The sequence below is a fragment of the Halichoeres trimaculatus genome, unplaced genomic scaffold, assembly GCF_033239565.1.
Source record: "Halichoeres trimaculatus isolate MK-OKI-2021-1 unplaced genomic scaffold, fHalTri1.1 fHalTri1_scaffold_3, whole genome shotgun sequence".
Taxonomy (NCBI): Eukaryota; Metazoa; Chordata; class Actinopteri; order Labriformes; family Labridae; genus Halichoeres; species Halichoeres trimaculatus.
Window position 1 is genome coordinate 28207336 of NW_027437181.1, and position 15225 is coordinate 28222560.

Sequence of the window (15225 nt, forward strand, 5' to 3'; positions counted from 1 at the left end):
GGCCATTATTTGGAGGGAACAGCCATTAAGAGGCCTCGATACTGTGCAACGCAGCAGGGTGCTCGACATCCGCGCTGGAAACCGCACGGCTTGGTCCCTGCTTATCAGGCTGTCAATAAAACGAGATGGGATGCAGCGGTCGGGCCAGGTGCTCCCTTTCCCTTCCCACACAGCCGCGCTCTCCAGAAGCAGATCAGGCGTGAACGCAAATCTGTCCAGCCGGTTTTCCCTCTGCCGTCACCACGCTGCTGCACAACGCTACCCCCTCCCTCCCTCCCCCTCAGTCACCCACACACACTCAAACTAAACCACACTGACAGGATTCTTTATGCATATATGGAAACTACTTTGCAACTCAAATGCCGGTGACAGTAAATGTTTGCTTATATTTGCATGTAATCCCAATTCTCTGCACTCATGCATATTTATCAATCACACATAGCAGTGGAAGTTAAATATCTGACGTTTTCCCAGTTACACGTGCACGTGAGAAGGCCCTGGTTGCTTGGTCAACGTGAAGAAAAGTCGTGGGAAGTGTCTCCAACATATGGGAGCCCTGTGTGCGCTTTCCATGGGAGATGCCAATCTCTTTTCACCGCTCTCAGTGATCAAATTTGAAACAAATTGTGTAATGATCGACCTCCCCTCTCTAGCCATGCAGAACATTATGCTGCCATAGCCTACGCCTCATGAGCTTATTGTTTACTGCCGCTGTAGCAGACAGAGAAAAATGTCCAGGGGACCGACCGAGCACGTTAGCAGAAAGGAGAGGGTGCACGCGGAACTGGTGCCGCGTTCAAAGAGGGAAGATCATCCATCTAAATTAGGATTAATTGCATTGGAGACAAGGAGGTAAGTTTTTATCTGAACTTCAAGTTTAGAGTGGGGGGTGAAACGAATCCTCAGGTGGGTTTAAGCTTAGGGACATGCGTACAGTTATGAACGTTTGATTGTTTATTTGCTTTAAGCATTGTTTACATTGAGTAAGTGTAAACAAAGGCCAGTGTTGGTGAAAACACAGCCTGATCCTTCAAGGAGAGTGTGAAAGTGCCAGGCCCGTCTATACTGCCACTCACAGCAGGAATGCAGAATGCAGGGATGTGGAGATTGGTCATTTCTTGTTTTCAATATAAGGTGCAGTGTCCTCGGATAATATAGTTTAATTACCCCTGCGCTCACATACACTCGTGCACCGACACAGACACACATTCCTCTCCTCTCTCTTCCCCCCTGTGTGAAATGTTTTAATAAGCCCTACACGCTCTGTGTGCAGAGTTTGATTTGTTTTCTCTCCATGCTCCCCGGCCCTGGATCGAGACATTAGCCGAATTCCCCCGGGGTGATTGGATGCAATTTGTCCGGAGTAGACAGGCACGTCCTGGATGTTAGGAATTCACTCTGGCTCAACGTGACAAGTCTGACTTCGATCTACAATTGCATCTGAAAGTGCAGCGAGCGGAAAGATTCCATGCCATTAAGTGTTCTTCTCCCCTTGCTTTTTTTTTCTTGCAAAATAACAAGATCCTCCAATTGGTGCACAAATATTCATAATAATTCCATTTCCGACACCTCTAATCTGCCAGTGAGGCCTGTGTGCTGTGCTAAATGCGGACTGTGTCTGCGGTGATGCACATGGTCAGTCCGCCGAGTCAGGCTGAGGAGAGAAAGTCCAAACGAGGGGATATTATGCCCCAAATCTATGACCCTTTAAATTAGATTAAAGATTGACAGTGGGCTTGGTTTGGAGGGGAAAAAAAGCTAAGACTGACACCTGCCACGCAGGCTTCCCTGTGATTGATTGTGATGCTTCGTGCTGGCAACAATAATGCTGCTGTTTTGCGCAGGGCTGAGTAGGCGCATTTATCACTCGCTTGCCAGGAGTGGCTGAAGTCAGTGTCCGTGTCGCGCTGTGAGCTGACAGGGGAAAATGGGAGCTAACGAGGTTGTCAGATGTCCTGACAAGACAAATGAGAGCTCGTCACTCCCTGCGCTTTAATAACGTTTAATGGAAACGTATTGCACCGTTCAAAATAAAGTGTTACACATACCGGGGTCTGGCGGCGACGCACTTAATTACGCACGGCGAGGTAAATTACGCATCAACTAAAGGGTGTTGGCCTGGATTCAGCACCACCAAAGAGGATTGTGCCTTTCTAACACCTAGGATATTTTTATTAAAAGACAAACACGACCTCAGAATTCATGGTGGACTTAAACTGACGAGTTTACCAATAAATAGATTGGAGTGAAGTCACTTAAAAGCGCATTGATCCAAAGTGTTTTTTTCCCCAAAGTATCAAAACAACAGATGAATCTTTTTGGACGTAAAAAAAAAAAAAAAACACTGAGCGGAGAACCTTTAAGAAAGACGTTTGTTTACATTTTTGTAAGTAATATACTTTATAAACTAAAAAAAAAAATAATAATAAAAAAACAAAACAAATGAAAGGTCTGGCACACTGAGGTGAACATGTGTATGACTTTCTCAGGGTTTTTTTTTAAATCCTCAGTCTCTGACAAACAAACAAACAAAAAAACACGCTATATAGGTTTACACTTGAGATTTTGTATCATTTCAGGTTTAATGTGTCTGCGTAACTTTGTTCTTGCTCGAGCAAGCGTGTATATTTTTCTCTTTATGAGGAAAAATCTTGTTTTTCGTGCGTAAAAGTGTGGATGAGATGTCCCCACTCTCCACGTGTCACTGCCGTCGCAATAGCCTGCACCAACCGGGGTTTCCCCCATCATCACCCATGTTAAGGGCTGTGATGTGACTGATTTTTTTGTGAATAACGTTGAGCGCTGGGGTTGTGCACTCTTCTGTGTAATTCATGGTGCGCGATATCGCCAACACACGGTATGGTAGTTATGGTCATGATGCATAATCCCCAGGGCAGGGTTGATGTTGGGCTTTAATTCACCATCTCCGAGCTGTGGATTGTATCACAGACTTTTGACCCGTTTATCCCAGTCCCATTATGTTGTTTTGTTAATTTATTTAATACCTTTTGATGGTAAACAGCTTTCCTCTTCCACATTATGAACACCCAGGATGATCTGCTCTTCCCTCCTGGTTCCTGTGTTGACTCATGATGAAGCTTTCTGTGTAATCAGCTGACTCACAGTGACCGGAATCAGCGTGTGCGTTTAGTGAGCAAATAAATACGTCAGGCAAACGCTATGTTCAAGGAAGTTTGGGAACATAACTATACCACACATTGAAATTTCTTTTTTTTTTTTTTACTAACAACTAATGATGATCTGAGGAATACTTCATTGTCACGAGTCATTAATCCACGTGCATGCTCACCTTAGCAGCGTCAAAGAAGCGCGATGACTGACAGGTGATTGGGAGGCGTTTGCAGGGAAATTATCCGGTCCTGCTCCTTTTTTCTCTGCTGAAGAAGAAAGGTGTGTAAAATTAAAGAGAAAATCCACTAATGTCGTCACCTTGTGTGTGTGTGTGTGTGTGTGTGTGTGTGTGTGTGTGTGTGTGTGTGTGTGTGTGTGTGTGTGTGTGTGTGTGTGTGTGTGTGTGTGTGTGTGTGTGTGTGTGTGTGCAGGGTCACAGAGGCCGGAGAACCTGCTGCAGAGAACAGAGGAGGACAGGTAATTATAAAGCCAAGACACAGTGTGCAACAATAGTTCGATGGATAGACGTATTGATGTATAGATGGACAGAAAGACAGAAAGACAGAAACATGTCTTTCGCTCAAATCATCAGAGGAGACAGGACATAAAACAGTAAAAGTGACAGACTCCTCGCAGATCTGTGTGATGTGTATAAATGGATGCAGCGGCGCAGCGCTGAGCGTGAACTCACACAGATAACTGGGCGATGTAAAACAACACACACTAAATCAGGCAATAACGACGACAAACCGTCTGGAAAATGGACGCGCACAGTGCAGCAAGAAATCACTTCTCGTGCCTTCTTTCCCCCCTTTCTCTGTATCCGGATGACAAATCCTTTCCTTGAGTAAATATTTTGAGGATAATTGAACTGATTGTTATTTGCAAGTTTTCTCTGTCTTGAATATAAAAGCGGCGACTTGCCTGTGCGCACTCATAATGACTTTCAGACCATTGGCAAGATATATTCATAATGTGGCGAATTTTAACTCGCTAATGTGCAGTGCTGCTGAATGTGTCAGGTTGCATTATCGATTTTGTTTTTTTGTTTTCTTCTGTGTCACCCCTGCAAAAAAAAGAAGACAAAAAATCTTAAATCCGAAAATGAGAGATGTTTGGGGATCCAGAGGTCAGACAGAGGCTTGCCGTGAAAATGTGGCATCAGCTGACCTCTCCAGTAAAGACTGCTGAACTCTTGTGAGAAGAGTAGGGATGTTGAAACAAAGATAATAAAATGAATAGGAGAGAGGACAGCACTGAAATGAGTGTTTGACAACATGTTTGTGTCTTATTCGGGAGACACTTTGTTGTGCCTTGAACATATAGATCATTGGGGACTTCTGTGAGAAAAATAAAGATAAGTTTCGGGTCAGTGCTTCACTATTGATCTTATTCACTCTATCCCTCACAGGCCGGTTATTCAGCAGCACCCCGCTGTGGATACACACTACACTCCAGCCTATACAGTGTTAAGCCTACAGAGTGGCTACAGAAAGCCTCTGTATAGACCTGAAACGTTTCTAAATCTAATCACAAACGAACCGTAATTAGACAAGTAATTACCGGCGTAATTAACAGCCTCTTTCTGCTCGCTGTGCTTTGATATGGACGGGTGGAGAGCTGTGCGCTTTATGGCGCACAGGCAGCGGCGGCAGCAGCGGATAAAGTCTTTATTATTATTGCTGGAAACCCATCTGGTAATAGTCTTGCCCGAGACCTCCTCCCCCCTAATCAAGGTTTTAATTAAAGACGGTTGAGGGCCATGGAGAACATGAAGGCCAGTAATTAAGACTAACATTGGACCCTAACAGATGCAACACTCCTCCTGTGTTGGTGCAGAAAAGAAGAGCTCACAAACCAAGACGCGCACAGACGTTCATGCAAAGATGTTATATCTGATACACAATGGAGATTATACTGAGAGTAACTGATTACCACAATAGAAATGAACAAAGAGTCATCATTTTTACTCAAAGAAACCATTGTTTTCTTGGGTAAACGGGCACCAGATTCAACATATATTTATGATACATCATATAAGGGGAGGAGGTTGTATTAAACCTCATAATAGGACGACAGTAGAGGCGGCTGCGTTTATATGTTTTACTTTACATAGACCCGTTTATCCCCTCTTTCAGAGCAGAGGGACTCCCCTATACAGTGACGGAGTCGTAGCAGTCTGGCTGTTTGTTTTCATATTTCTCTGACGTGTATTGATTTGAGGACAGCTCTGGGGTTTTGTCGCAGGAGAAAGCCCCCCTGGTCAACCTACATTAGTGTGATGCCTGCGCACTACAGCCCGACAAGTGAGGGTCCAAACAGAGCGACGGGGGCCGGACGATGTCATCATTACATACTGTACACACGCAAGTGGTCCAACTCACGCGTAAAAGTTGGCGTAACACGTTTTTGTTGTGTTCTAGTCGAAGGAGTCGCGCTTTGGTGTCAGAAATAGAAAAATAATAACTTTTTATTTGTGAGGGTTAAAAATCATTCTGACTTAAACCGACTTACAAATTGATTTAAATGTAATAGGGACAATTCTTGATTGACGGAACTTCTAATAGCTTTATCGCACATGAATAACAGAGGATCCAAAAAAGTGTAGAACTTTCAAAGTATAGTAAAAAAAAAAAAAAAAAAGTGAAAACTACACATTCGAAGAAAAAAAAAATATCACTTATCCAAAGCTGTCAAAATGTAGATAAAAGTAATTTTTAGCATACATCCTGCGTAAAGGTGCACCTAGAATATCACCACAAATCTTCTCTGCGGACACGTTAAACAAAATGTTTACAAAAAAAAACCCTGTCCTCTGCACTTATGAATATTCATCCCATCCTCTTCAATTAGTCCCCACTCATCCCCTTTTCCCTCCTACGCACGTCTGTACGCACGCACGCGCGCTCCCACACACCCCGACTTCCTCCATAAGTTGCATTGTGGAAGTTAAGAGTTGCCTCTCTTCAGATGGGCAAGCAGATGGGCCGACGTTTAGCCAAAATCCCCCGCAAAGTAGCCTGGCTGCTCAGCCACCACTGGAGAGGGCCCACGGAAAGGTTGCACTTTGGCTTCTCGACCTCGTCGCGCGCTCCCTGAACAAATGGCAGACCTGAAAATGGGTCTAGATTCAGGAGTGGGCCAGGAAGCCTTGTGATAGAATAATCCTCATTCTCAGGCGGTGTAGAGCCCGAATGTGAAATTTTGACGAAAATGATCTCACAAAGAAACAGAAAATAAATTTTAAATCAGAATAAGAGAACTTTGAGCACACTGTGTTAATATTTATACTATTAATGCTGCCTAAAGGGTGGGTAATGTGTGCATTTCTCATACTAGGCTAAGCAATGAAAGCCGAAAATGTCTTAATATCCAGTAAATCTGACGCTCATATTGTAAACCCGAGCCCAAATCTTTAAACCCTGACGAGCAGACGATAATTAACGGAGGGAACTTGTTCTGTGCGCTGCAGCAGCCCCTCAGTGAGCCGCGCAGAGCTTCTTACTCACCACTTATGGAGCTTGTCTGCCCCCTAGAGGTGATCTAAAGAGCAGGAAGCCCCCTCAGTGAGGATGCTGAGCATTGAGTTTATTTCACTGTTGGGCTAATTTGCACACTGCTAAATTAAAGTGACCTGGCACTGTTTGTGTAAGAGTTTGTGAGCTGGTAAACATTTAGCTGAATGGTTGCTACACTGTTTGAGTCCGTTAGCTTGTTTTTCACTGTTTGGTTGAAACTTAATGAGTGTTTTTCTTGATGGTCCTGTATGTTTGGCATCAGGTGCATGAGGGTCAGGAGGGCGTCATTCCAGCCTACAGTCATCTAAGCGTGTGTTCTTGTTTTATGTAGATGCTCAAGTCATAAAGAGCTGTTTACACACATCGATGTTTCACACTCAGTTCTCTGTTTCCTGTGTTTATTGATGCAGAGAATTTATGTATGTAGTTTTGCGGTTTGTCAATAAGAATAATTGAGTTTGTATGGAGCATGCACACCTGCCTCATCAGTTATGGTACCCAAAAATGTCTCTACGTATATGGCCTCAATCATCAAACATCCTCTCAGAGAAAATAACATAGATATTTTCATGTCAGAGAAAAGATCTCTCTAAATACAATCAGTGCGTCTGAATGTGTTCTGAATATTTCAGCAAGAAAAAAAAAAAAGATAAAAACAAACCAGTGTGTGAGCAGACTTGTAAGTCTTTAGGGTCAGGTATTTCAGGCTGTGTACTTGAATTGTGATTCTCACGATCCATTAAATAATGAAGTAACTTTAGAATGCATTAATAAATAACTAGTGTTAAGTATTTATCACTATTAGCCTTTAAAAAATATATGTGAATACACAGAAAGGCTGATTTCTGAATGTTTGGGCCCATTTAGAGACAAAGTAAAAGCTGAGAAAGATTTAAGAGTAAGAGGAAGTGTTTTTTTTTATCAAACTATGATTTCATAACAGCGTCCACATGTTTAAAGTGGGCCCTAGTTTCAGGGAAGAAGTCCTTTTCAGCCCTCTACTCCAGGTACGATTGAGGATGCGGGAAATTATCTTTAATATCTCCGTTATCTTAAAGGAACCAGACTTAATTTTCCATCCGGGTGCATGAAGAGAAATGTCAACTGTATTGAATTGAGACAGATTTTTTCATTTATCATATGGAGAGTTGATTAAGAGCTATGGGTTTCACTGCTCATGCACAAGTTGATCAAAATGAGCTCATGTGACTGATTTCGTTTTCTTGTTTTTTCATTTTTTGTGTGTTTTTGAAAGAGAGAAAAGTGAGTGTCAGACTTACTCGCTCCTGCAGGTCAGAGCTTGAGTAGCAAACATTTACACTATACAGATTGTTGATGTTTCGCTGAGAAATAACTCTGAAATAAGCCCACAGCTGTGGCATCTAGAATAAATGCACATAAATTCCCATGTTTGTTTATGCCATAGATTTTTGTCTTGAATTGAAAATGCGTTCCCCTCAGAGGATATCTGTCTTTTCCTCTCCTCTTCTCTCCCTCCATCTCTTCCTCTCCTCCTCTCTCTATGCATGGAGGGAGGCTGGCATTTACTTGACAATTTCTGCCTTTAAGTGCAGGCTTTAAGTGCAGTGTTTTTATCTACACCTAAGATAGCCACGAAGCAGGACAATTTAACAGGCAATTTAACTGACCGTGTGTTAGTGAAGCTGTCTGAGTCCCACTCTCTGCCAGAGTGCCATGGCATGATGGATGTAGGCAGTCTGGGCTTGGTGGAGACACACACATGCACACAAACACACACAATCTCATTGCATACACAGATACATAGACACGCCGCCACACCATATTTTCCCAATACAAACACATATGGGCCAATCCGCAGCCAAACCCCCTTCCATTAAGTCAACATCTTGTGCTGGCGGTTGGAACAGTGCGGGGCTGGAGTCAGGTCGTCCAAATCCGTCAGTAAGCGGAGGCAGAGGCGTTTGTCATCCTCCTCTCTGGGCACCATCCTCTTGGAAGAGGGAGATGGGGGGACAGAGGGTGGTGCAGCTACGTAGCATCTGGCTCTGGTAGCTCCAGCTGCAGGGAGAGAAGGGGGACAGGAGCTGTGCTTCAGCTCAGGGGAGACACTCTTTCTGCAGCCAAAAATGCTCCACGATGTTCCTCCACTATCTGCTGAACAGAGGAGGAAGAGCAGGGTGAAGAAGATGCAGCCAGCAGAGATGTAGGATCTTGGTTTTTCTTGTCGCATTTTGGTAATCAGAGCAGTCAAGATGCAGTTTATGCTTTCTAATTCCTACTCCCAAGTAGAGATAGACGGATATGGATTTTTTAGGGCCTATACCGATACTGATTATTAGTGGGCAAGGAGGCCAATAACCGATATTTGAAGCCGATATTCATTTGTAGTCAAAGTGAAAATATTGGCGTAAAAAATTTTGAACAATACAAACTCCAACACTTAACTGCATTCAAATGCCTTTAAGCATATGTTTATTAAACAGCTCCCAGGCTCAGCAGCATGTTTTATAAAGTAAACAAAAACTTCAAAAAATAAACCGCAAAAGTTTTCTACAGTAAATAAAGTTTTCCAAAATTTCTATGTAACAGCAATAAAACTGGACAGAATGTAATGAAATGTGACAGGCATGAAATGCAGTTGAATTAATTTTCTGTCTGGTTTTACATGACTGATTTTAAATGACCATCCAGGGCTTCCATAGAGTAGACAGGGAGAAACTGTGCAGAGAAGCATCAGAGCCAAAACAACACAGTTTTGAATGGGTTTCGTATCCGCTGTCGAAATAAAAAAAGGCGGATGCCGATATGCCCCAAAATGCCAAATATCGGCCCCGGTAATCGGCCCGGCTGATAATCGGTCTATCCCTACTCCCAAGTCTGGAGTATTGACCAATTCTGAGCACTTTGCTGTGGTTGTTTGTTAGTTTCTCATAAAAATGTACAAAACCCCACAAAATCCACATTTCTTTTTATTATGAGCATTTACTAGCATGCATGTCAATTAATAATCTGACATTGATCTCTTGATCCAGTGCTCCAAAAAGAAAAGGGGTCATTAAATAATGGAGAAAAACCTCCCAACACTTCATAAAAGAAGCCACGTTGCTGTAAGTGTCCTCTGCAGAAAAAGCACACAGTCTGAAGAATGACGTCCCAGGCACATGCAAACACACGAGCACAGTTTCCCTTAAACACTACAGAGAAGGTGTAAACAAAGTATTGTAATGCCAACTGACTACGATGCTGCACCAGAGGAAAATGTCACCCAAATGATGACCCATAAATCACGGGCCGCAGTCACGCAGCCAAAGCCCGGAGACAGTCTTTAGCATCTAGTGTCAGCACACAAATGATGTTTAGCCAGTGGCGGATGGTTAGCACCAGACTTTATCGCCACTGAGGGCACTTTGTCACAGATCTATGGATGATTCAAAGCCTGAGGACGCTGTTAAGTATTAGCATTTAATGTCTCAGTGTGTTCCAGGGTTTATTCTCAGGCCATGTGGTTACGCTGATTGAAGGAGGGAGATCGAATTAGATGTTTTGAGGGGAGAGGATGAGGAGTCCACAGAGGGGCAACACATGCATTGGACTCTTATTGTGAAATATGACCTTTATGGAGGGAAGATCTGGGGGGTTGAGGAGCCCCTCTCCTCAATCTGAGATGTCCTCTAGGATTAATTAACCCCATTCTCCCATTAGGCCTCTGGGATTTGCATTTATTGGATTGGGAAAGGTCCTGATGAGGCCAACATGCGTTGTTCTTCAGTCTGATCTCTGCCAGGTGATTAACTCTATTTTAAAATATCATCCTGCTCCCATCTAAGTGTGATTATATGACACAGTATTATTGATTCTTTGTCTTTGCTGCTGGACATGGTTTGAATGTCAGTAAAACATTTTTTTTGTGCATGGATTTAGCCACAAAAAGTGACATATGCAGTTTTAAAGAGAGGCAGAGCAATAAGAAAAACAGAACACAACTCCTTTTTTTACCCACAGGCAATTCATTCAATATAATACTCTTATGGTTAGCCAGAGAAGCTAATGAAATTAGCGGCACAGATCACAAGCATCTGTTTGATGTCACTAATGATGTGTCAGGGGTCCTGCCATGTGCCATTGTTCTGATCGCCTATAGACACGTGTCAGTATAAAGTGATAAATGTCACACTCCCAAAAGAAAACACACAAATTTACCATTCTTTCCTCAAACCGGAACATTAATGTCAATCATGTGAACGGCCGCAGAAAGCCGGAGGGTGCCAGCTTGCACAACAAGCGCTGGTCCCCACAGTCTCATGATGACGGTCCCCAGACGGGCTGCTGTAACAGCTCCAGCTAATCTTCTTTTCACGGGCTTCATTACGACCTGTCAGGACATAAATTGACAGTAAATTGCCGTGTTTATTAACACAGCACTAAAACAGCATCCTTAACTGTTCTGCCCCCTCGTGCAAATGTTAACGTTTAACAGTGACCAATGGGATCAATTAAGATGCTGCAGTACATGATGCAGAGCCCAAACAAATCCTCCTTCAGCACACACATACACACAAACAGGGCCTCACATTCACAATTCCACCTTAATATGCCTCCTCAAACATTATGTCCTCTGTTGATGACCCCCTTTGAAGACCTATTCAGACAGACACTTGCTCGCCACATATTTGCAGCCTGAGTAACGATGGGAAGAAGGGCCATGCTTCATGGAGCGCTGCATCCAGTGAGTCTGGAGTCTGAGACTTGCAGCGGCCTTTGCCATATAACACAGTAATTACTAGATCAAATCTGTTCAAATGGAGCCAACACTGTTCTGTGATCCCTCCTATACTAATCAGCACGCTGAGGTATAGCTATGAGACTATAAATTGCTGACTTAATTAAAACCAGGACCTCTCTGTCATCTAATTACAGAGAGAAAAGGTTATTGCTTCAATGCAATTTTCCAAATATGATTCCTTCACAGTTATTAAAGGCTCAGGCGTCGTTTATTGTTTCAGATTTTTCAATATGGAAATGGCCCCGGTGACAGACGTAATGACTCGGGGAAAACGCTTCATCTCGATAGCAGCCTGGCACGGCCATTTGTCTAGGATAAGTGGAGCGGACAGGAACTGGGAAATGTCATGGGAGGCATCCCATGATTGCCTCCACTTTACAGTTGTCATTAAACAGAGCAAAGGTTTCTTTTCTCCTATGTGGCAGCAATGAGAAGTTTATTAATCTATCCAGAATAGTAGGGGCGGTGAGTTATTATAACTATGAAAATTCACAAGGGAGAGGGAAATTGTGGGGAGTAATTGTGTGATGAGAGACTCTATTCCCTGTTATTGTTCAGTCCAATCAATATTCTGCTTTAACTCCTACACCAAACTAAAACCTGACAAAGACTCCTGTAGTAAAAGGGGACACAAAACTCAAATTTATGAGGAAAGAGGCTCGGGGAATCCCGTCAACTCTCTACAATTTTAAATACTTGGTTAAAAACAGTAGAGGAACTCTGGAGGAACTACTTTGTTTCAGGAAAACAAAGCAGACAAGTTAGTTATGCAATAATCTCGTTGTAGTTTCAAAGGTCACATTAATAATTCAACGAGTTCGTTGGTGTGCAGGAGCCGGCCTGCTCTGGTTAAACCAGCTCCTGGTTGGCACCGATTGAAGTCAGTGATTGTTAAACAGACAGTGAGCTGTAAAACTACTTCACAGATCTTTATGAATGAAGCACTGTCATCTTGTTTTCAATACTTTGAGCGATATGTTGCAAAAATTACTTTAAATATTTTGCAGACTAAGCACTTGGCATTATGTATTATGAAAACCTGCTTTTATGTTTCAATGTAATGTGGAGCTGTGAAACAGTCCTCTTGTTGGTTCAGAGGCAGGGATGAGGTCACCACAAAAACTGCTCCCCCTGGTGACTGGCTGCAGTATGAGTCAAAAATTCCAGCTCTCCAGTCATTCCAAATGGGCTGTGGTCAAACTTTAAAGAATTAATATTCCTCGTAGAAATGTTTCTCACGTCCGATTGTTGTGGTGATTTGAAGATATTATTTGGCTGTTTTGTATTCAAGTCCTCTTTTTTCCTGAAAAGTTTCATTTTCAGAAGCTATAGGAGGTTAAAAACAAGGTTTTGCGTCACGTTTAACCATGATTGACAGCTGATGTTCTTGTGTATTTTTTTCGGGGATAGTAAAACATGTCAGGAGGTAGAGTCAAGAAGTGATTAGACTCTTGAAAGAAAAAAAAAAATATTTCTGTCACACAGCTCCACTCAGATTCTCCCAGAATCCCCCACAGTCTCTACTGTGCAGACTCTGACTGCATAACAGCTTCAATGGCTGCGCCTGTGATGGGGGAATTTTGGCTTCAAAACCTTATAATGCTAAATGGCCAAGTTACACTGTCCACTCTATACACAGTCTATGGTACAGACTGAATTGTGTCTGAAGGTCTGAAATACCAAGTACCAATTCACATAGAATAAAACGGCATCATGTTTTGGTACCTTGTGACTGTGAGGGAGAGAAAGAGTAGGTGATATTCTATGATGGACATAAACACAGAAATTGAAAGTTTATATATTAATAAAGAAACATGTTAAATTGAAAAACTTTCAGAATTTATTACTAAAAAAATAACATTTATTACCACACAACCACACAAAAGTACTGAAAACTGTTGAATACTGATTGACAGGTACCAGACATCGGTAACATATTGTTTCAAATGTGAACGGTTCCCATCACTATACAGAGGTATACAGGTGGGCTGTGTAGCTGTCTGCAAAAGGGTTAAAGGCCTGTGTCTTCATGGTAGAAGGAGTTATGGTAAGCTCAGAATGACCATTATGGCCCCTGTCAATGATGGGCTTTGAAGCTCAGTTTCAGAAACAGATGGCCGAGTCGAAGTCCATATGTTATACAGTCAATGATAGGACTCAGTGTACAAAGTTTCCATACATATAACCATTTAACACATTAAAGGTCTGAAAATACACTTCCACAAACAGGTTCAGTGTGCAAACACCATAGGTAATGATTCAAGAAGATGTTGATTTTACAATAATTGATTTATGCAGTTAGAAAACATAGCCTCTTGGACGTTAAGGTAGCAGCTCATTTGTAATACAGTAAAGTGTTTTCTGTTACAATCCTCAACTGACACAGGAAATTATAACAGCACCTGAACAAATTGTCCTTAACTTTTCTGTTGGCTTTTCCTTTTCACACAACCTGTCTATTAACACAGACAGAGCCAATACTCTGTCACAGACTTGGGTTGTTTTGTTACCGGTGGCGTCACTCTCACTCAGCTCCTCACTGCTTCATCATACTTTGCCAGTTTTCTGCACTGTTCATAAATTTTTTACAAATGTCCTCAACTCCTTTAGGCAGATTACTTTGATCAAATGTGTGATCTGGATGTGTGAACTGAATGTTTTCTTATTCAGACTGAATTACTATTGTTTTGGGGTTTGACCAATCAGGATTAGGCATTAAACATACCTGGATGATTGGTAAGGAAGCTAGGTGATATTTGTTTAAACATGTTACAAGTCACAATGACATTTTACATTTGAAGTCCAACAATGTATTTATGTCAAAAACCACAGATGCTTTACAATTTTACATGAAAATAGACGTGTGTCATTGTATCAACAGAGTTCCTAATTTACTTTCTGCTGTTTAACTTAGTTTTTTAGTTTAATCACATTTCACAAATATTATTCTATAGGTTTAGATTGTTTTAGAGCTGCAACAGATAAGGAGGATGAACTCATGTGGCCTTTTGTGCTAAGATGCAGCTGCAGCTGAGAACTTATCTCAGTTGGTTACATTCCTGAGAAACATCCTCAACTCTGGCAGCAAAAAGCAGAGAGAGGGCTTTTTTCACTAAATTTGAGGGAAAAAAAAATATTTAATTGACTTGCCTGTCCTTAAAAAAGCCAAATCATTTTATGCATATTTTTATAATTTGATAGAGTACATTTTTAAAAAAAGACTTAAATGATTAACTTAAATAAAATGAGTATATGTTTTTATTTTTTGCACAACAGAAGAATTAGAGGAAGAGAGAAACAAAAAAATATTTGTAAACTTGTTAAATACAGCGTGCGTGTGGGGGCGGGAAGTGGCCACAACTGTACATGCTGGACACTAATTCTCTGTGTCTCCCACCATAGGGTTTTCTTAATTACATTAACCAAATGCCTTCTGCAATGTGTGTAATCTCATGGTTAACTGAACACCCCTGTAGCTGCTGCAGCCCCCTCCCTTCTCTATTCCTCAGTGAAATATTCATGTTGAAAGCCACATTTCCCATCTACTTCCTCTCTCTAACATGTAAATGCCTGCAGTTGTTAATCCGCGTTAGGATGTTGCAACAAGACTAACTTCTGAATAACCTTCAGCGTACACAGTGTACCCGGAAAATTACCCCATTATCTTGGATTATGCCAATAAGTAAACAGTATGTATTTTAATTTATAGACGTCTATTTTGAGTTGTGTGAATATTCCAAGATATAGATACAAGTTATTCCACTGATGATTTATGCCCTTATTTTTTATATTTTGTGGAGTATCTTGCAA